General features: G+C 41.1%; 1 protein-coding gene and 1 long non-coding RNA gene across 3 annotated transcripts in view; both read left to right on the top strand.

Moving 5' to 3' along the window:
* Positions 1 to 23503, top strand: part of LOC128642978 (glutamate receptor ionotropic, NMDA 1) — a 360366-nt gene that overhangs the window by 9014 nt on the left and 327849 nt on the right. The window lies entirely within an intron of this gene.
* On the top strand, positions 1442 to 1738 carry LOC128642979 (uncharacterized). The gene is made up of 2 exons (XR_008399744.1): positions 1442 to 1546; positions 1627 to 1738. It is a non-coding gene; the product is annotated as an uncharacterized LOC128642979 (long non-coding RNA).

Genomic DNA, 23503 nt, shown 5'->3' with positions numbered 1-23503 from the left:
GGAGCCTACTAGAGCAACTGAAAGAGACTTATATGCTAAGTCTGAACATTTCCTAATTTGGATTAACAAACACCGCTGCTGCATTATTTTCCTGCTTAATTGCCTCTGGCAGATCAAGTGTTTTCCAAACCGCAACTGCAGTCTCATCCGATATAAGTTGTGAACTTTATAACTTGTACAGACGCTTAACTTACATTGGACCACACTCACAGGATACCTCCTCATACTCCTCTTCACACGCTTCAGGAGTAGCGTGATAAACTTCAGACTGAACTTTTGTGAGTAACGCTACAGCACAGCACATAATACCTGCTCCACCCATCTGCCTGTCAGCTCTCACAAACAGCACAGCTATCAGCGTGTATCACACTTCAATTGACTAACAGCCTGCTGCATCTGTACTGACCTAACGCTCCTCCTGTGTGCTCAGTGACTATCAGGAAAAGTGTATCCCATCCACGGTGCGTTTGGTTAACAACTGCTGTGCAACCTGATTCAGAAATACTGATCAGGAATTTAAATCAAATAGTAACTTTCAGCTGCCATACAGACAGATACATTGTAACTTCCTCATTGTATCTTAAAGTAAGGCATACAATCATATATTTCCCGCAGTTGAGATCCACAACCACAATCAGCTCATTACATAATACTGAAGCCATAAAAATGGATCCAGCGGAACTACCTAAAATTGTTTACACTCTCTCCCAGAGGGTGGATCAGCTAAGTCATGGCCTTAGAGAATTACAAGTTCAAAATGAGACACTCAACAATATAATAAAAGACTCAATGAATAAATCAGCCACACCAGAGGCTACCCCAGAACCCCAAGTCTCTATGCCCGACAAATTCCATGGAGACAGGGCTATGTTCTCTCAGTTCAAAAACTCTTGTTATCTTCTTTTCAGTCTAAAACCTAAAACCTACGCAACTGAACGAGTTAAGGTTTTAACGGTCATTTCTTTTCTGCGAGGTGAACCCCGCAAGTGGGCTGACTCATTCTTTGAACAAGATCATCCTATTTTAACATCACTGGAAGACTTCTTCAAGGAAATGGCAATTCTTTATCAAGATATTAACACTCAGCTTACTGCAGAGACAAAAATGAGGTCTCTTAAACAAGGGAAAAAGCAGGTGGAGGAATATTTAAGTGAGTTCAAACAATACAGTAAAGATACTGAGTGGAGCGATATTGCCCTTAGGAATCAGTACCGTCTAGGTCTAAATGATGCCCTTAAAGATGAACTCGCTCGCATAGAGCTTCCTAGGTCCTTGGAAGGACTAATCACACTAAGCATTCAGATTGATAGAAGGTTGAGAGAACGCAAATCAGAAAAGCAAGGTATGGATACTATCACAAGACCCTCTTCTACTTACCAAAAACCTACAGTCACTCAAACCTCAGAACCTATGGATTAGGGATTCACTAGAGGCCCTTTACAACCAGAAGAAAGGAATCGCAGACGCATAAACAACCTCTGCATGTATTGTGCTTCAAATGCACATACTGTAAGAGAGTGTCCTATCTTACAAAGGCAGAAGAAACGTAAGTCCTTCAGAAAAACCACATGCTTAACCACTAATGTTAACCAAGTTGCTTACTGCTCTTTATCTCTTACCTTACAGTGGGATCTACACCAGCAAATCAGTGAAGCCATCATCGACTCTGGGGCACATTCTTCCTATATTGATTCTGTTTTTGTCACTATAAATAAAATACCCACTGTGTTGAAAGCAAGACCTGTGTCCATTAGAGTTATTGATGGAAATACAATTAGTTCCGGTCCTATTACACACCAAACTATTCCCATCAAGGTTTCCACGTCAAGTGCACACACTGAATTCATATCCTTTGATGTGATAAATTCTCCCATGTTTCCCCTGGTGCTTGGTCTACAATGGTTACAGACGCATCAACCCACCATACATTGGGATCGCCTCGAAGTCGAATTCCTCTCAGATTATTGCAAGAACACCTGTTTTCATCACTCCTTGATCTGTTCTATAAATCCTACTGGAAGAATTATTCCTTCTGACTATCAAGATTTTCAAGATGTATTCAGTGAAAAGGAAGCAGAGTCCCTTCCTCCACATCGCCCGTACGACTGTCCTATTCAACTACTTCCAGGAGCTTCCATTCCTTACGGGCACATATACCCTCTATCACAGCCTGAACTAGATCACCTCAAAACTTACCTTTCAGAGAATTTAAGGAAAGGGTTTATACAACCCTCTTCTTCCCCTGCTGGGGCCGGCATTTTCTTCGTCAGAAATAAGGACAACTCCCTACGCCCTATAATTGATTATAGGGAACTTAATAAACGGACTGTCAAGAACCGCTATCCCTTACCTCTAATTCCCGAACTTATCGAACGTCTCAGTCAAGCCACCATATACACTAAATTAGACCTACGTGGAGCCTATAATCTCGTCAGGATCCGAAAAGGAGACGAGTGGCTCACCGCCTTCAGAACAAGATATGGGCTCTACGAGTATAAGGTGATGCCTTTCGGGCTCTGTAATGCCCCGGCAACGTTCCAATATCTAATAAACTATATATTCCGTGATCTCCTTGACATCTGTGTAGTTGTATATTTGGACGACATTCTGATATACTCTACTAACATCATTGAACATATAAAACACGTCCGTTGGGTGCTCTCTCGCCTTAGACAACACCGACTTTTTGCCAAATTGGAAAAATGCATCTTCCACACCTCTGTTATTACATTCCTGGGTTATACTATCACTCCCACAGGTATTCAGATGGATGATTCAAAAGTGCAAACTATTAAAAACTGGCCCATACCTTCCACCAAAAAGGACCTGCAAAAATTCCTCGGTTTCTCCAATTACTATAGGAAATTCATCAAGAATTATTCCTCTCTTACTAAGCCTTTAACTTCTCTTACAAGTGTCAAAACTACTTTCCACTGGACACCTCAAACACAGGCTATTTTCGAACACCTTAAGGATGTTTTCACTAAAGCACCGATTCTTAAGTTTTTCAGACCCTGATGCCCATTATGTACTTGAAGTTGACGCCTCCAACTACGCTCTAGGGTCCATTCTGTCTCAACGTAAAACTCCAGAAGATCCACTCCACCCTGTTGCCTTCTTTTCACGAGTAATGACACCAGCCGAATATAACTACCCTGTAGGCGAAAAGGAGTTGTTAGTGATCAAGGTCTCATTAGAACACTGGAGACATCTCCTAGAGGGCAGTAAATTTCCGATACTAATATATACGGATCACAAAAATCTGGAATACCTTCTGACTAACCGTACCTTATCCTCTAGACAGCTAAGATGGAGTTTATTCCTATCAAGGTTTGATTTCCATATAACCTACAGACCAGGGAGTAAGAACGGGAAAGCGGATGCTTTGTCCAGAAAAGATACCAATCCTCATCATTCCGATACTCCTGGTACAGTCATTCCAGCTGAGCAATTCATTACACTATCTCCTACTTATCCTGAAGTCCTTAAACTCCTACAACAGAAAGATACTTCCATCCCTAAGCTTAAACTCACACTGGGACAAGATGGTCTCTATTACCACCAAGGACGTCTTTATGTACCACCTTCCCTTCGAGACAATTTGTTAAAAGAACATCATGACTCACCGATGGCAGGACATCTTGGAATCCACAAAACCTTTGATCTTCTTTCACGTACGTACTGGTGGCCTGCTATCAGAACTTCTGTGCAAAGATATGTTCAATCTTGCCACATATGTACAGTTTCCAAGACTGAAAAAAGACCTCCTTTCGGATTACTCTTACCATTACAGATACCTGACCGACCCTGGCAAACCATAGGAATGGATTTCATCGTCGAACTTCCATTGTCACTTGGTTACAATACCATACTTGTTGTTGTTGATCATCTTACCAAGATGGCCCATTTCCTCCCATATCATAAGCTCCCAACTTCATCAGAACTTGCAGTTCTTTTCTTGAATAACATCGTCAAATTACACGGTCTCCCAGATTCCATTGTAACTGATAGAGGTAGTCAATTCACCTCTCGTTTCTGGAAAAAATTATGTGACACTATGCAAGTAGAACTCCGATTCTCCTCCTCATTCCACCCCCAATCAAATGGCCAAACAGAGAGAATAAACCAATGGCTCGAACAGTATATTCGTTCATATTGTTCCAACCACCAAGACCAGTGGGCTAATACCCTTGCTATGGCTGAATATGCATACAACAATTCTACAAGTTCCACTACTTCCAAGACACCATTTTTTGCGAATTATGCTTTTCACCCTTCTTTCCAACTTCACCCTCGGACAGATTCAAACTGTCCCAAGGTTGATGACCTCACTAAGGATCTCCAGGATCTTTTCATAGAACTCAAGAGGCATATAGCTGATGCTCAGGCTCATCAGAGACGTTACTATAACCTCCGAAGACGTCAACCACCTTCCTATAAAATAGGTGATCTGGTCTGGCTGTCGACCAAGAATATAAAACTGAAAACCCCCAGCAAGAAACTTAGTGCTGTCTTCATTGGTCCTTATCCTATCACAAAGATTGTGAACCAAAATGCTGTTACCTTGGATCTGCCTTCTACTTTTCGACTTCATCCCACCTTCCACGTCTCTTTGTTAAAACCTCATTGCGAAACTAGACAGGTGGCCAGCCAGATTCCTCCTCTCATCTTACAGGATTCGGACACGGAATACGAAGTTGATGCCATCCTGGACTCCCGTATTTACCGTGGAACTCTTCAATACTTAATCCGTTGGAAGGGATTCTCTGAGGAGAATGACTCTTGGGAACCTTCCTCGAATGTTCATGCTCCCAAATTGGTATCCCTGTTTCACAGGAGGAATCCAGAACGACCTAGATTCGTAGCTGCGGGGCACCTACCCTGAGGTGGGGGGTATGTCATGGATTTCCTTATTCCTTTCTGTACCTTTAATTTTTACCTGTGCTCACACCTAGCAAGGTTATTTAAAGCCTGGACACGCCTCCCTCCCTGCTTCAGTATTGTTTCCAGTTTAGCATACAGCTTCACAGACCTGCTGCAGGGATTTACCTCTCTCTGTTCAAGTCTAACTATCTGAATGTATTTAAACCTTTTCTAATACGGAGCCTACTAGAGCAACTGAAAGAGACTTATATGCTAAGTCTGAACATTTCCTAATTTGGATTAACAAACACCGCTGCTGCATTATTTTCCTGCTTAATTGCCTCTGGCAGATCAAGTGTTTTCCAAACCGCAACTGCAGTCTCATCCGATATAAGTTGTGAACTTTATAACTTGTACAGACGCTTAACTTACATTGGACCACACTCACAGGATACCTCCTCATACTCCTCTTCACACGCTTCAGGAGTAGCGTGATAAACTTCAGACTGAACTTTTGTGAGTAACGCTACAGCACAGCACATAATACCTGCTCCACCCATCTGCCTGTCAGCTCTCACAAACAGCACAGCTATCAGCGTGTATCACACTTCAATTGACTAACAGCCTGCTGCATCTGTACTGACCTAACTCTCCTCCTGTGTGCTCAGTGACTATCAGGAAAAGTGTATCCCATCCACGGTGCGTTTGGTTAACAACTGCTGTGCAACCTGATTCAGAAATACTGATCAGGAATTTAAATCAAATAGTAACTTTCAGCTGCCATACAGACAGATACATTGTAACTTCCTCATTGTATCTTAAAGTAAGGCATACAATCATATATTTCCCGCAGTTGAGATCCACAACCACAATCAGCTCATTACACTTTAAGACTATGTCCCCAGACCTGTGAAATGACTTGTCCCTGGCTTTCTCCCACTTGGTTCAGTTTCATTGTGTGCCATTAAGAGTTAATTTTGTTCAATTCTAAATACAAGTTTGCTGGGATCAGCTCTAATTAAGTTTAGTGATAAACCTTACCATTGTCTAATCAGACTGCTAGTGATAAGGTGGACTGCATTGTTTTATTGTGTGTAACTTGTTATCTGCTGAAGTAATGTTGTGGCCTGTCAAAGGGAGTGTCTCTCTATCTAATATCAAATGTGTGATGGGGGATTTTATGCCTCCCCCTGAGAGTGTCCTGTTTGCATGTAACCTCAATAAAAAGCAGGCTGTGTGCTCCAGCACATCAGACCTATTTTGACCCTCTAACTTGCAGCTTTGACTCATGTTTGTAGGATACAGCTTATATCACTACAGGGATTGCTGACTACGGTGCTGATGATTCTTTGGTGAGCGCTAGGAGCATCCTTTTCTACGGTCCAACTTCCAGCCAGCCTGGAGGCAACCGTAACATTTGGCGGCAGCGGTGGGATGGTGTCCTAGCGCAAGGAGCAGCACCCCAACAGCACTGGTATCGTAGGAGAGTTATTGAGGGCAACGCTAGCCACTGCGCAGCGTCCCTACCTACAGCAGCATGGAGCTGACAAGACACTGGTCAGAACCCTGTGAAGAGCACCTCAACCTGATCCGTCGCTATGAGGGCGCTGATTTCGTTCCAGAGGTAAAGAGGCGGCTAGTCCGATATGGTCCAGACCCTGCGCAGGAGGTAGTCAGTCGAATCATCCGAAAATTGGCTACTGAGAACAAAGCGGCACGAGCCTTTGAGCGCCAACTGTGGAGTTTGGGGGTATGGACACCAGCTCTCCAGCGAGAAAATGAGTTACAGGGGGCAGAGACACTTGGTCCTGTCCCCCAGCAGCAGAGAAATATGCAGGGAATTGGGAGCCCAGACTCCATTCCCCAGCGGCAGGCTGAGTTACAGGGGGCAGAGACAGTTGGTCCTGTCCCCCAGCAGCAGAGGAATATGCAGGGAATTGTGAGCCCAGACTCCATTCCCCAGCGGCTGGAAGTATGTATGGGAGAGGAGCTTGTTACCCCCTCTCCCCAGCGGCAGCTTAACGCACCAGGGGGAGACAGTAAGCCCCACAACCGTGCAGATGGGACCGTGGTCTCTGCACTTACAGCACAGGGGGCAGAGACAGTTGCTCCTGTCCCCCAGCAGCAGAGTGAATTGCAGGGAATTGGGAGCCCAGACTCCATTCCCCAGCGGCAGGCTGAGTTACAGGGGGCAGAGACAGTTGGTCCTGTCCCCCAGCAGCAGAGTGAATTGCAGGGAATTGGGAGCCCAGACTCCATTCCCCAGCAGCAGGCTGAGTTACAGGGGGCAGAGACAGTTGGTCCTATCCCCCAGCAGCAGAGGAATATGCAGGGAATTGGGAGCCCAGACTCCATTCCCCAGCGGCTGGAAGTATGTATGGGAGAGGAGCTTGTAACCCCCTCTCCCCAGCGGCAGCTTAACGCACCAGGGGGAGACAGTAAGCCCCACAACCGTGCAGATGGGACCGTGGTCTCTGCACTTACAGCACAGGGGGCAGAGACAGTTGCTCCTGTCCCCCATCAGCAGAGTGAGATGCAGTGGATTGGGAGCCCAGTCTCCATTCTCCAGCTAACTCCTAACTTGGGCCCAGGGTTAACAGTGGAGATGTTAATCCCCACTGACCCCCACGTTCCCTTTGCCACCGGGCAGGACTATGCCCCAATGCCCCCAGCAGAAGAGCTGGCATTAGGACAGAGCGCTGCTGGCCTCTGCCCTACAGACCCCCTTGTTACAGGGCTGGCCTGCAAACCCCTCACCCCAGCAGAAGAGCTGGCATCAGGACAGAGCGCTGCTGGCCTCTGCCCTACAGACCCCCTTGTTACAGGACTGGCCTACAAACCCCTCACCCCAGCAGAAGCGCTGGCCTCTGCCCCCCAAGTACCACCAGCTATTTGCCCAGCTGCGCCAGGAAGGCCGAGGATGCTACACTTTCATCCTACAACCTGGAACCTACAGGCCAGTACTACTTATTGTGGGGGGGCTACTTTGCTGCTAATGTTTATTTGTGGGTGGGTTACAAGACTAACTTAGGCACTGACCGACAGAAGGTCAGGTGCCTGGTTAGTCTCCCTCCAAAAGGGGAGATATGTTACAAACTGCTATTTGTAACTGGCCCTTTAAATGAAAAATTGCCCTGCTTCCATGGATTGTGGAGAAGCCTATTTGCCAGCCTCCTTCCTCATGACTATGGCCCCTGGAAGATTGTGCCCCTGAGAGTATGTTAACTTTTATTGGGTGTGTATGGCCCTTTAAGAACCGTCTGGGGACATATTGTGACTTTGGTGAACAATGCCCCTTTAAGACTATGTCCCCAGACCTGTGAAATGACTTGTCCCTGGCTTTCTCCCACTTGGTTCAGTTTCATTGTGTGCCATTAAGAGTTAATTTTGTTCAATTCTAAATACAAGTTTGCTGGGATCAGCTCTAATTAGGTTTAGTGATAAACCTTACCATTGTCTAATCAGACTGCTAGTGATAAGGTGGACTGCATTGTTTTATTGTGTGTAACTTGTTATCTGCTGAAGTAATGTTGTGGCCTGTCAAAGGGAGTGTCTCTCTATCTAATATCAAATGTGTGATGGGGGATTTTATGCCTCCCCCTGAGAGTGTCCTGTTTGCATGTAACCTCAATAAAAAGCAGGCTGTGTGCTCCAGCACATCAGACCTATTTTGACCCTCTAACTTGCAGCTTTGACTCATGTTTGTAGGATACAGCTTATATCACTACAGGGATTGCTGACTATGGTGCTGATGATTCTTTGGTGAGCGCTAGGAGCATCCTTTTCTACGGTCCAACTTCCAGCCAGCCTGGAGGCAACCTTAACAAGAACCATAATGAAGGATTGCACGTCAGGGAGCTCTGCGAGCCTCTTGTGCAGCAAAACAGAAAGGGCCGAAATCTGTCCCCCCAGGGAACTGGCAGAGAGGCCCTCCTCTAGACCCTCCTGAAGAAAGGAAAGAATCCTGGCAGCCTTAACCTTATGTCAGGCGAAACCACGTTCTTTACACCAGAATAAGTAAGCTCTCCACACCTTATGATAGATGCGACGAGTAACAGACTTACGAGCCTGAATGAGAGTGTCAATAATCCTCTCAAAGAAACCTCTCTTGGCTAAGACTAAGCATTCAATCTCCACTCAGTCAACCTCAGAGAATCTAGATTTTGATGAATGAAGGGACCCTGTTGCAGCAGATCCCTGCGACAAGGTAACTTCCATGGAGGAGATGAGGACATCCCCACCAGGTCCGCGAACTACATCCTTCAAGGCCACGACGGAGCAATCAGTATTACTGAAGCTTGCTCCTGCTTGATGCGGGCCACTACACAAGGAAGAAGTGGTAATGGCGGAAAAATGTAAATTAGATTGAACCTCGAAGGCACTGCTAATGCATCTATTAACTCCACCTGAGGATCCCTGGACCGCGACCCATATCTGGGTAGCTTGGAATTGAGCCGGGAAACCATGAGTTCTATCTCCGGCATCCCCCATCTGTAGCAAATATCCGCAAACACCTCGGGATGGAGAGACCAATCTCCCGGATGAAAGGATTGTCTGATTGGCTGAGGAAATCCGATTCCCAGTTGCCCACACCCGGAATGTGGATCGCTGACAGCGAGCAGTTGTGGGCCTCCGCCCACTCCAGAATCCAAGATACTTCCCTCATTGCTAGGGAGCTCCTCGTTCCCTCCTGATGGTTGATGTAAGCCACCGAGGTCATGTTGTCTAATTGGAATCTGATAAACTGGGACGAACGCAGTAGAGGCCAAGCCTTCAGAGCATTGAAGATCGCTCAAAGTTCTAAAATGTTGATCAGGAGGAGGGATTCCTCTTGAGTCCATAGGCCCTGTGCCTTCCTGGCACCCCAAACAGCTCCCCATCCTGAGAGACTTGCGTCCGTAGTCACAATCTCCCAGGATGGTCTCAAGAAGGATGTCCCTTGGGACAGGTGATCTGGACAGAGCCACCTGCAGAGCGATTTTCTCGACCGGTTGTCCAGAGAAATCTGTTGAGACAGATCCTAATGATCACCGTTACACTGTCTCAGCTGAAGTGGTCTGAGATGGAATTTCGCAAAAGGAATGATGTTCATGCTGGACACCATGAGACTAATCACCTCCATACACCGAGCCACAGAGGGCCTTGAGGAGGTCTGGTGGGCAAGACAGGCGGAAGTTATCTTGTAACGTCTCTGGTCTATAAGGAATATCCTCATGGATATGGAATCTATTATAGTACCCAGGAATTCCACCCTGGTATTGGGAATGAGAAAAGAAGAAATAGAACAGCTTTCAAATGGTCTTCTGCCAGACGATAGAATGGTGCTTAAACCTGAATATCGTCCAAGTATGGTGCTACTACTATACCTCTGTTTCTGGCCACTGCAAGCAGAGTTCCTAGAACCCTTTGAGCAATAGCTATACCAAACGGAAGTGCAAGAAACTGGAAGTGCTGGTCCAGGAACGCAAACCTTAGGAACTTGAAGTGTTCCCTGAGTAATGGAACGTGACGGTAAGCATCCTTCAGATCTATCGTGGTCATGCACTGTCCTTCCTGAACTAAGGGAAGGATGGACCTTATTGTCTCCATCTTGAACGAGGGGACAGATAGGAATTTGTTTAAGCACTTTAGGTCCAGAATCGGGTGGAAAATTCCCTCCTTCTTTGGGACCACAAAAAGGTTTGAGTAGTATCCCAGAGCGATGACCTCTAGGACCCACGGGTCTTGCACGTCCCCAAACCAAGCTTCTGAAAAGAGTAACAGTCTGCCCCCTACGAGATCCAGAGCTGGATCGGGGGCCGTCCCTTCATGCCGACTTTGTCTCGGCGGGCTTCTTGTTCTGCTTGAAATTATTCCAGGACTGAGCAGGCTTCCAAGTCCCCTTGGATTGCTCAGGCTTTGCGGAGGGCTGCTGACATTGGGATTTATCCGAACGAAAGGAACAAAAATTAGGACCTTGTCCCTTAGGTTTGTTCTTCTTGTCCTGCGGTAAAAAGGCACCTTTGCCTCCAGTAACCATGGAGATAATTAAGTCCAGGCCTGGACCAAATAGAATCTTTCCCTTAAATGGGAGGGAAAGAAGTCTTGACTTCGAAGTCATGTCCGCAGACCAGGACTTCGGCCAGAGTGCCCTCCAGGCTTGAACTGAAAAACCTGAAGCCTTGGCATTTAATCTGCATCACAAATAAAAGAATTAGCCACCCTTAAGGCCTTAATTCTTTCTTGGATCACGTTGCGGCGAGGGGACCCTCCACCTCGATCAACTCAGATAAGGAGTCGCAGCAGTAGGTAGCCGCTACAGCAGCAACAGCCGCTGCCGGTTGAAACAAATATCCCATATGTTGAAACATCTTTCTTAAAGGGATACTAAACCCACATTTTTTCTTTTATGATACAGATAGAGCATGCAATTTTAAGCAACTTTCTAATTTACTCCTATTATTAATTTTTCTTCGTTCTCTTGCTATCTTTATTTACAAAGCAGGAATGTGATGCATAGGAGCTAGCCCATTTTTAGTTGAGAACCTGGGTTATGCTTGCTTATTGGTGAGTAAATGTAAGCCTCCCATAAGCAAGCGCTATCCATGGTGCTGAACCTAAAATAGGCTGGCTGCTAAGATTTACATTCCAGCTTTTAAGATAAAGATAGCAAGAGAACAAAGAAAAATTGATAAAAGGAGTAAATTAGAAAGTTGCTTAAAATTTCATACTCTATCTGAATCATGAAAGAAAAAAAAATTGGGTTCAGTGTCCCTTTGACAGAGTTTCTATTTTCTCATCCATGGGCTCTTTAAGAGACAAACTATCCTCAAGCGGGATTGTAGTGCGTTTAGCAAGCGTGGAGATAGCGCCATCCACCTTGGGGATGGAACCCCACAACTCCTATTGAGAGTCCGTAACCGGGAACATTTTTTCAAAGAAAGAAGAAGGGGAAAAAGAAGGACCAATTCTTTCACATTCATTCTTAATAATGTTCGCCATCTTTACGGGAACCGGGAAAGTCTGTGGTACAACCCTGTCCTCGTAGACCTTATCTAATTTAGGAATCAAAGGTTCCTTAGGCAATTTAGGCTCTGGAACCTCTAAAGTAGCCAAAACTTCCTTTAGCAGAAAACGTAAATGCTCAATCCTAAATCTAAAGTCTGGTTCCTCCGCAGCTGGAGGCTTAGAGGCAGCAGATTCCGACCCAGAAAGAGCACCCTCTGAATATCAGAGTCGTCTTCATCTTCGGATAATCTTGTATCAGATAAATACAATAAGCTAATAGATGACCCCTGGGAAGGATAGCAATATTTTTCCTTGTGCTTAGCCGGGCCGCAGACACTGCCATTTGTAACTGCTCAGTAAAGACTGACGATAAAAGGACCCCTCCAGATGGAGGATTAGGAGTGCTACGGGAAGCTGCATGTGTATTAGGAGATGACTGTAGGGTGCGCACCTCACGGGACGGAGACTCCTCAGAGGTGGACGGCTCAGTGGTATCAAACATATTAACTTTCTTTGACATAATTACTTTATCAAGGCATGTGGAACATAATTGAGCAGGCGGGTATAACTCGGCCTCCTCACAATATAGACAGGTGTTAGACTTAGGTAAAAAGGGAGTACCCTCTAACGCATCAGAATCCTCCATAGCTTGCGCTTATAAAGCAGACTATTAAATAATAAGATAAAACAGCACCTTTATACCCCCAATGGTTGGGGCACTCACCACCTCCTATGACCCAGGCCAAACAGAGAAACCGTTTCTTCTCTGGTAAACCGCATGGTCAGGAAAGAGGAAATCAGTGTAACCACACCCGGTCACATGGTGCGCAATGCAGGAACGCCCCTGCTATAATAGAAAGAAAAAGCGCACCAAGCGTTTCAGGCTTTGCAGCTTTCAAAAACGAAAGTAAAAAACCCTGTACGTTCCAACATCTGCCTGAGCCTCATCTCACACATGTCGCAGCATAATCATAATAAAATAGAATTATGTGATTAATCCCCCCTGTTCGATAATCCCCCTCCGGAAATATTAACCATTGATGCCATAAAGATAAAAGGAGCCACACTGTGCCCCTTTCTTCTTGCGTTATCATATATGTATAAAAAATGAAATGATCGTACCTGAATCTATGCCGTGGAGCAGAAACACAGCATATCAAGTTTGATAGTCTTGCAGCATCGCTCCTGACATGGACTTGAGTGATGGAAGCAGGCAGTGAAACTCGTCAACACTGATTGCTTAGGAGCTGTTAATACGAGTCTGGATGGGTTCGCAGAAAAACTCTCCCTGCATCTCCAGACTCTAACATCATTCGTCAATGCTCTCACTGAGAGGCTGACAAGACTACTTAAAACTGCAGTCCCATTTCGAAGGGTAGATACCCCTCATAAGAAACTACTCTTCTGATACTTCTCTGCCAACCTTTTGTGACGAAAGGCAAAGAATGACTGGGATATGAGGGAAGTAGGGGAGTATTTAAGCCTTTGGCTGGGGTGTCTTTACCTTCTCCTGGTGGCCAGGTTCAGTATTTCCCAACAGTAAGGAATGATGCAGTGGACTCTCCTATAATATTAAGAAGGAAATCCTCAATATTCAGAGCTAAATTACATCAAATGGAGAAAAAACAATTTATGAAAATATACTGCAAAGTTGTTTCATTTCACATAAGTAAACATTTTATATAACAATCTCAAGGTGTTTACTGCCCCTTTAAAATTAATCATTATGCTACACATTGACTGATCCAGCTACATAAGTGATATCTTAGAACAGTGCACATATACAGCTAGCCCCAGTAATGGCCCTATTCAACAGAAGGCCCTGGTGCAATTTTTTATTTGGGCATCCCAAAGGTAACTCAGTAGTAAGTAATAGTAATAATATACATGCTGCTCTGTATAATCATACTGAGGATAGATAGATAGATAGATAGATAGATGGACCTGCAACCTACACTAAAATAATCTCCCTTGTATTAGGATTGTACACATCTGCACATGTCTATGTACTGGCTGGATGCTATGGGCCTCCCAAAGACTTGTGCTCTGGTAACACTGCACCTGTTGTATGGTTAGTCCCCTGGCTAGCCCTAACTGGTCAAAATCAAGAGAGATAAGATAAAAACACTCACCGGAGATTTAAAGTGGTTAATTACAGACTGTCATTTATTAGTACTAATCCAAATCAAGTGAATGGTGAAATATAGCCAGGTGCTGCATATATTTACACATATAACAGCAGCAACACCCGTATCTGTGTCACATCCACATACTTTCCCAGCCATGTATTATGTTGCAGTAAACAATATGGGCTTGCAGTTTTGGCAATGTCACTAGGTTGATATATTGGTGACACAGGGACATTAACAGCTCAAAAAGAAGCAAATTTGCCACTAGAGTTGTACATTATGCGTCCATTCTTGTGTTTCTTTTTGAAAAAGCAACAGCATATGCATATGGCAGCACCTATATGGATACATATGTGTGTGTACTCCAGTGGTGAAACTTTTTTTTTAAAACTTAATTTTTTATTGAGATTTTTAGTATGAACAATAGACAATATTTGTCCAAATACAGAAAAAAACGAATGAAAATATTACATATAGGCTGGTTTAGAAAATTAGCCACTTAGTCAGTATCTTTGTAAATAGACGAAACAAAAAGGGTATACGTGACCATTATCTATAGAGAGGTACCTACCAAAGGGAATAGGTGGCTAGTAAAGACAACACTTAAATTAGTAGCCTAGATAACATTTGGTAAAACCAATTTCAAGAATAAATAGTTTACTTTACACTCAAGTATATCAGAAAACCATCTAGATTTTTCACTATTAGGGGGGTAATTGGACAAATTATTATGAAATCTCGTTTTATGTAAGATTGTAACACCTCCCAATCTGAGCAGGGTCACTCTTGTACCCAGGGAAGGTAATATGGCACAGGAGAGGGTCTCAAATGTTATAGACGGTCACTCTTGGACCCCTGATTGAACAGGTATACTAGCATCTGAAGCTTAATAGTGAAAAGATAGGAGAGGAGATAGCAACTGATAATGCTAATGTTAGAGCAAGTAAATAAGACTATAATTCTTATAGCATGTAATGGTATAATAGAGCAGTAATTAGAAGGAGAAAATATTGAACAGGAGGAGTAATTATATGGGTATCCAGACACCTGTATTTTGTTATTATATTGTTGAATAAGGCAAAGAAGAGAAAACGCAGAGAACAGCAGATAAGTTACTATCAGGTAGATTATGTGTTTTGCGTTACGGCTTTTTAGCTTAATGGCAGTAACGCACTATTACGAGTCGTGTTGGTATAGCTATACCGCAAGCATTTTAGCCTGTAACGTAACGTCCATTCCGCACTCAAAATTGATTTGAACAGCCAATTGGATTACCGTAGCTCTTATCCTATTGGCTGTTTTGAACAGCCAATAGGATTTCACTAGCTCTCATCCTATTGGCTGATTTGAATTTGAAGAACCAAATCAGCCAATAGGAATGCAAGGTACGCCATTTTGAAACAGCTACCTTGCATTGAAGGTTCAGTGTACGGCGGGGACCGTATGAAGAGGATGCTCTGAGCTGGAGGTCTTCGCCGCTCTGCGCCGCCGAGATGAAGATAGAAGACGCCCCTGCGATGGATGAAGATGACGCCGCTTGGATGAAGACTTCTCGGCGCCTGGATGGAGATGGATGTCTGGACTTTAGGAACCGTGAGTAGATATTCTGGGGTTAGTGTTAGTTCTTTTCTCTTTTTCTATGGGTGGTTTTTTTTTCAGATTAGGGCTTGGGAGTTAGGTTTTTTTATTTTGGGGGTTGGTTGGGTGGTGGATTTTACTGTTGTGGGACTTTGTATTTTTTTACAGGTAAAAGAGCTGTTTACCTTAGAGCAATGCCCTACAAAAGGCCCTTTTATGGGCTATTGGTAGTTTATTGTAGGTTAGGGGGTGTTTTTATTTTGGGGGGCTTTTTTATTTTTATAGGACTATTAGATTAGGTGTAATTGTTTTTATTTTTGATAATTTTGTTTATTAATTTTTGTAAGCTTAGTGGTTTTTATTTTGCGTAATTTAGAGTTTATTATTTTTTGTAATTTTAGATTTTTTAATTGGTATTTTTTTAAATTTTATTAGAATAATAAGGCTAGGTTAATTTATAGTTTAATGTTAGGTTTATTTTTATTTCACAGGTAAGTTTTTATTTATTTAAATATAGTTATATTGTAATTTTAATTAATTAAAAGCCTTAGTGGAGGACTATATTTGTCAGTGTGCAGGCACATTAAACTGTAGGTGAGGAGATTTAGGGGATATTCCTTCTTTATGGTGATGAAGGAGTTAACTTTATTTCTGGGGCTCATTTTATTTCATTAGACAATGGGATTTTATTTCATTAGACGATGGGATTCCTTTAAGTGGCTGGAAAATTAGACTGATTGTGTCAGTTTCATGTTTTGTCTAATGGCTGCAGTGCGTGCTTTTACTTGATGCACACTTTCTTATTCAGCCGGTCACGTGACTCATCCCTTCCGCTCTTAAATAATTATTTTTATCGGGCTATTAGATTAGGTGTAATTGTTTTTATTTTGGATAATTTTGTTATTTTTCGTAATTTAGTGTTTGTTATTTCTTGTATTTAGTATATTTTTTGTAATTTTATTATTATTTATTTTAGTAGTGTTAGTTTTTTTTAATGTGTAATTTAGTTTATTTAATTTGTAGTTATTTTAATTTTAGTATAATAGTTGTTAGGTTAATTGTTAGTTTAAACTTTGTTTTTTTTAATTTCACATGTAAGTTTTTATTTTAAGATAGGGATATTGTAATTTTAAGTTAGGGGGTTGTTAGGTTTAGGGGTTAATAGTTTAATTTAGTTTTTTGCGATGTGGGGGGCTGGCGGTTTAGGAGTAAATAGTTTTTTTTTAGTGGTGGTGATGTGGGAGGCCAGAGGTGTAGGGGTTAATAGCTTTATTTAGTGGCGGCAATGTTGGGGTGCGAGGAATAGGGGTCAATAACTTTATTATAGTGGCAGCGATGTCAGGGAGCGGCGGAATAGGGGTTAACACATTTGATTAGTTGCAGCGATGTCAGGAGCGGCAGATTAGGGGTTAATAGGTTTAATTTAGTGTTTGCAATGCGGGAGGGCCTCGGTTTAGGGGTTAATAGGTAGTTTATGGGTGTTAGTGTACTTTGTAACACTTTAGTTATGAGTTTTGTTGCGCAAAACTCATAACTACTGCTCTCAGATGGCGGTATGGATCATGTCGGTATAGGCTGGAACGCAAGCATTTTAGCCTCACAGCACAACTTATAATACCGACTTTTATGAGTGCAGGATTGACGTTGCATTACAGGCTAAAATGCTTGCGATATAGCTATACCAACAAGACTCGTAATGGCTGCGTTTCGTTTTTTTGCGCTGAAATGGCAATTTTTTCAGCATTAAAACCGGAACGCAAAACTCGTAATCTAGGTGATTGTGATCTGTGATGAAGGATTTTTATCCTGATCTAGAAATATTTGAGAAGCCTCCGATGCAAGCCCATAGGAGCTAAAAGAGTAGAGTCAATGTAGGGGGCAGTTCAAGTTATGATCAAAGGTGAACATTTTATACAATCAAGAACTGGGGAAAAAAATTAAAGGACCACAGTAGAATTGCATGTCCAACTAGTTCATAACTGTATAATGTGACAGCCATCAGCTAACCACAGACTCATATATGCATATAAAAAGACTGTGCACAATTTGACAATGGAAGTAAATTGGAAAGTTTATTAAAACGGCATGCTCTTTCTGAATCATGAAAGTTTAACTTTAGTGTCCCTTTAATATTTTGGGGGTTTATACATGTAGTGCCTCTTTTACAGTTTATAATATTAAATGCCCATGAGCTAATATCTATGTCGGTGAGACAACAGAGATAGGATTAGTCATCACAAACCAAATATCAGGAGGAAAGATTTATCAGCACTGGTGGCAAATAATTTTTTGACTGTAGAACATTCTGTCTCTCAATTGAGATTTCAGGTAATTGAACATCTTCCTATACCCAAATGAATGAGATAGAAACTAATTATTAAAAAAGGGGAAGGACTTTTGGATGTACCAAAGTTATGAATATAGATTTGGAATGGCATTATTTAAGAGATTTAGTTTGATTGTGTGTTTATGTATATTTTTATCTATTTTTAACTGGTGACATAATTGGAATATCTGTATATGGAATCTTAAATTAGAGCTTACTTTACTTTTTTTTAAATTTAGTGCAGTTACTAGGAGAGTTTTATAGATATTATGAGACCAATTTAACATTGTGCGGGCGGACATTATCCGCTGTAGTGGATCATGTCCGCTGCACATCAATAAATGCCGACAGCATACACTGTCAGCATTTATTATTGCACAAGCATTTCTAGTGAAATGCTTGTGCAATGCCGGCCCCTGCACATTTGCCGCCAATCAGCCACTAGCAGGGGGTGTCAATCAGAGGTGGCGGACGAGTTAAGGAGCAGTCTTATGAAGACTCGCACGGAAACTGCTGCATTCGCCGCCTAATAAATCGGCCCCATAGTATATAGCAAGTTTTTAGATGTAATTTAAGGTTAAGTGACTAATGTGTGTTATTGAAAGCAATAAAGGGTTAAGAATAGGGTGACCATATTGCCGCTTTAAAAAGGGACACATTTGAAAACTACATATGTCAGGGCTGTTTTCAGGGCTGTTTAAAGAAATATTTTGTATAAGAACCCTGACATATGTATATTTCATATGTGTCCCTTCTTAAAGCGGCAATATGGTCAGCCTAGTTAAGAATTGACTTAGAAATGCTACACACCTGTCTGTTTAAATGTGTTTGTATGCTATGTATTTTAGAAATAACTAAGTTAATACAATCTAAAACTTTATTCCACCAGTTTGTTGGATTTTGTATTGAAGTCTTAGCAGTGACTTCTGCTTCCTGTACACTATGAATGAAAAGATGATGGACTCTTGTTGCACTGATTTATAAAGAGTAAACAGTATTTTCATCACGTGAATTTATAATAGGTTTTATACATGGCAGTACTGGCCTTAGCAACTATTGACTGTCATTACATCTTGTTGCTAAGGGGTAGCTCACCAGAGTAAGTGCTCTATGATTAGTTATGCTTCAGCTTCTCCTTCTAAAAACTTTACTCTGATCTTGTAGAATTTCCTTATTATGTTGCAAGATTTAATTGTAATCTTTCATAAACTGAGGAGGGAAATACAAGATGCATCCTAATCGGCTGCTTAATGTCCCTTTACAATGTGCACAAAAAGCCGAGCTTCGAATATCGCAAATGCGTTAACATATTCCCCCCTAGACTTCAATGGGGGAAAAAACAAACACCCTACTTACGTGCAAACCCAATATCGTTTACTCAAGTACGCTAACCAGACATGAAATATGAAAATCGGCTGCTTAATGTCCCTTTACAATGTGCACAAAAAGCCGAGCTTCGAATATCGCAAACGCGTTAACATATTCCCCCCTAGACTTTAATGGGGGGAAAAAAAAAACACCCTACTCACGTGCAAACCCAATATTGTTTACTCAAGTATGCTAACCAGACATGAAATATGAAAATTTCAGATTCCAATGTTCACATATATATATACAGTATATATATGTTTTTTTTTTATATATCTATACCTATAAATCCACATTTATGTGTATAAATATATACAGATATATATAGGAATATCTGTTTATAAATACTTAGAATGTATTCCTCTATTTGAAGAACATTGGAATGTGAAATATTTACAATAAATACTTTATTAAATGTGAATATTGCATATACTGTATATGATTTTTCATGTTTTTAGCTACTTGACATCAATGGGCTCCAATGTAATTATATATATATATGTGTGTGTGTGTGTGTGTACATAGGTATTTATCAGACATACTCATATTGAAATGGTGACAGGCTTTCTACCGTACTTCAGAAGTGTTTAGGAGACCAGACTCCCCCAGGATTTTGTTAATCCACTGTATTGGCAAAGGATTATTATTATTACTGCTCCAACCCTCCACTAAGTGGCTACTTACCTCATATGGATTGAGGTAACTCATAGTATGTATATAGTTTTAGGGGTTATTGCCCCAACCTACACTTATACTTGTATTACCACAACTGGGTCAGCCTTTCATTTCTAGCGCTGTGTATGTATATACTGTATATATATACACACACACACATATACATATTTAGACATTTATAGGTACGTATCTCTATGTTAAATCCCTTTGCCTGCCTTTTTTTTCTATCACTTGAGACCTCATATGTTTGAGCCCTTCTAACTTTTTTATGCAATATTTTTTTCTTAATAATTTTTATTAGAGAGTGTTAATATGAGCTGTACTTCTAAATCTATTTTTGATGTGTTTTGTTTAACTTTTTTATGACTTGAGTAACAGTTAACCAGAGCTCAGAATTTGCCTTATCACGTCGTGCATTAAATTAAATAGCGCACAAGTGAACAGTTTTCTTTCATCTTGTAGTAATCGCACTACTTGATGTGCGCAGAGCCACTATAAAACTTATCGCTTGTGTGCAACAGTTTGCGCACCACTCGTATTTTAACCCAGAATTAGGAATAATGATGACAAGATCCCAAATTTCTCTTTCTATATATTTTTTTTAAAATTAGGAATCCTCCAATAGTTTGTTAGTACATCTGAATGGTAGAGCCAATGTTCATCCTTGAGATTTCACCTTTAAATGTCATTTTCTTTTTAAACAGATGTTATATTTCAGTTTATCAAATATAACATTTGATTAAAAATATTTCAAAATAATAATTCAAATATGCATTTTATTTTGATAGATTTAGGGCTAGATAACAAGTGGAGCGCTAATTTATCCCACGCCTGTAAACGGCAAATTTGCCGTTTACGGGGGCGTGATAAATAACCGTCCATTACTAGTGGATGGTTATTGCTTTGAAAATTAACCAGAGATCAGATTTCTGGTTAATTTTCAAAAAGTGCCGCAATTGCCCCAAAAATAAAGTATATTACACTTTTTTATTTAAAAAAAAAGTAGCATTTTTTTAAATAAAAAACAACTACACAAAGCAGTTTTTACGAGTTAAAGTTGGCGGGTGTGCCTTTACATTGCGGTCTATGGGAACTGTGTGTTCCCTGTAAATATATATGTATATGCTTATATACAAATATATTTATGTGTTAAACATACTGTACATATCAGAAGGAATAGCAAACATTTGACATTGGAGTAAGTCTGAAAAGCATTCATAGTTTTGAAAAAGCAATATACAAAGCAATATCTAGTGCTATGGAATTTTGCAACTCTTTACACATAAATAGTAGTAATAATCATTGGAAGGTGATGGTGAGTATTTCTTTAATAATCACTAAAGGGCCCATTAAATACATTAGCATTGCATAATCAACAAAGACAATGTGATAGCATTTATTTTTAATTTCAAATCAGTAGTAAATTATTTTCTGACTAATTTCAAAGTTAGTTCTATTTTCCATCCCCCCGTATGATTTGATAGCCATCAGCCAATCAAAAAATGCATGTACATATATACTGTTAATTCTTGCCCATGCTCAGCAGTAGCATGTAATATATTATGCACATTTTGGTTATGTAAGTTAATTAGAAATTTGTTTAAAATTACGTGTTCTATCTCAATCATGAAAGTTTTAGTTTTGATTTGAATGTCCCTTTATTATTATTAATAATAATAGCAACAGCAAATTTGTTTAAACATTTGCCCCTATTATTTTAAGCATAAGCACACAATTGAAAAATATTTTAATGAAAAACATTGTGCATTGTTGCCTTTATATATTAATTCAAATTCTTTAAAGTTGCACTATTTTTTCCTTATACATTGAAAAGGTTATTTGAAAAATATTCTTGTTTTACAAAAAAAAAATCTGTTTATGTGATATTAAAAACAAACAGAACTATGGGGATATATTGTAAATGATTACTTACCTTATAATTCTTAATTTCCATAATCTTAATAATGGTTTTTCTGGACTGAGTGAAATATTTCCTCTATCTATATCATGATTAATGGCAAAATTGATTTTACTTACTTCATTTCTATTTCTACTGTACATGCAAAATCCCACATGTCCACTTGAGTTTCTGTAATTGGTCCCAGAGGGGAATTACAGCTGTGTATTAAATGTGCGGTTAGATAAATTGCATTACGTAGTGTGAAAGAAATAGGACTGCTCAGATTGCAGAGAAGCACAAATATAGATTGATTAATCTCCCATCAGAAATGCATATATACAAAAAAATACATTGTTTGCCGTTATAAATGTAAAATCTGAATATTCAAGTAAAATTCAATAATGTGATACATCAAATTTGGATGCATTCTAGTCAATTAGAATTCACCGGAGAACTGTTTTCAAATTCAGATCCCTATAAACTCTTTCTATACCTTGCATGGAGACAATTCAACACTAGTAGTCCAATACCTAAGAATACTCTTTTCTGGCAGTTTTCAAAGGACTTTCAGACTATTCAAATTTTGCACTGGGGCATTAAACACTTTGAGATTGTAATATTAAATGTTTACTTATATGTGTTAAAGAAAAATCCTTTACAATGCATTCTCTTTAATTTGTTTGCCCCTTTTTACTGTAATTTAATTCGGAAAATTGTGAGGTTTCTAATCACTTTTAAAAGTGGAAGTCCAGGCTTAGGGGCCGATTTATCAAGCTCCGTATGGAGCTTAATGCCCTTGTTTCCGCACGAGCCTTCAGGCTTGCCGGAAACTGAAGTTATGAAGCAGCGGTCTAAAGACCGCTGCTCCATAACTTGTCCGCCTGCTCTGAAGCCGCGGACAGAAATCAACCCGATCGAACGCGATTGGGTTGATTGACACCCCCTGCTAGTGGCCAAATCTGCAGGGGGCGGCATTGCACCAGCAGTTCACAAGATCGATGTGCGGTGGACATGATATGCTACATCGTATCATGTCCGCTCGCACATTAATAAATATACCCCTACGAATGAAAATGTGATGGACTCTTGTTGCACTGATTTATAAAGAGTAAACAGTATTTTCATCACATGAATTTATAATAGGTTTTATACATGAGAGTACTGGCCTTAGCAACTGTTGACTGTCATTACATCTTGTTGCTAAGGGGTAGATTTAACAAGCAGCGAATGCTGCAATCTACCCCCATAGTTTCCAGATTACTGGAAACATAAGTTAAGAAGCAGCGGTCTTAAGACCACTGCTCCTTAACTCGTCTGCCACCTCTGAGGAGGCAGACAACAATCATCCCGATCAGATACGATCGGGATGATTGACACCCCCTGCTAGCGGCCGATTGTCCTCAAATCTGCAGGGGGTGGCATTGCACAAGCATTTCACAAGAAATGCCTGTGCAATGATAAATGCCGACAGCGTATGCTGTCAGCATTTAGCGATGTCGGGAGGACATGATCCGTTACAGTGGATCATGTCCGCCCGCATCTTAATAAATCGCCCCCTTTGTCTGTTATATTCAGTAACTCCCAAGTTCTTCTCATTTAGTTTGCTGCCAAAATGCATAACTCTGCATTTATCTAAATTTAATCTCATCTGACACTTGCCTGCCCAGTCCCCTAATT

The sequence above is a fragment of the Bombina bombina genome, chromosome 12 (assembly GCF_027579735.1).
Source record: "Bombina bombina isolate aBomBom1 chromosome 12, aBomBom1.pri, whole genome shotgun sequence".
Lineage (NCBI taxonomy): Eukaryota > Metazoa > Chordata > Amphibia > Anura > Bombinatoridae > Bombina > Bombina bombina.
This window is presented reverse-complemented; position numbering and strand designations above follow the sequence as displayed.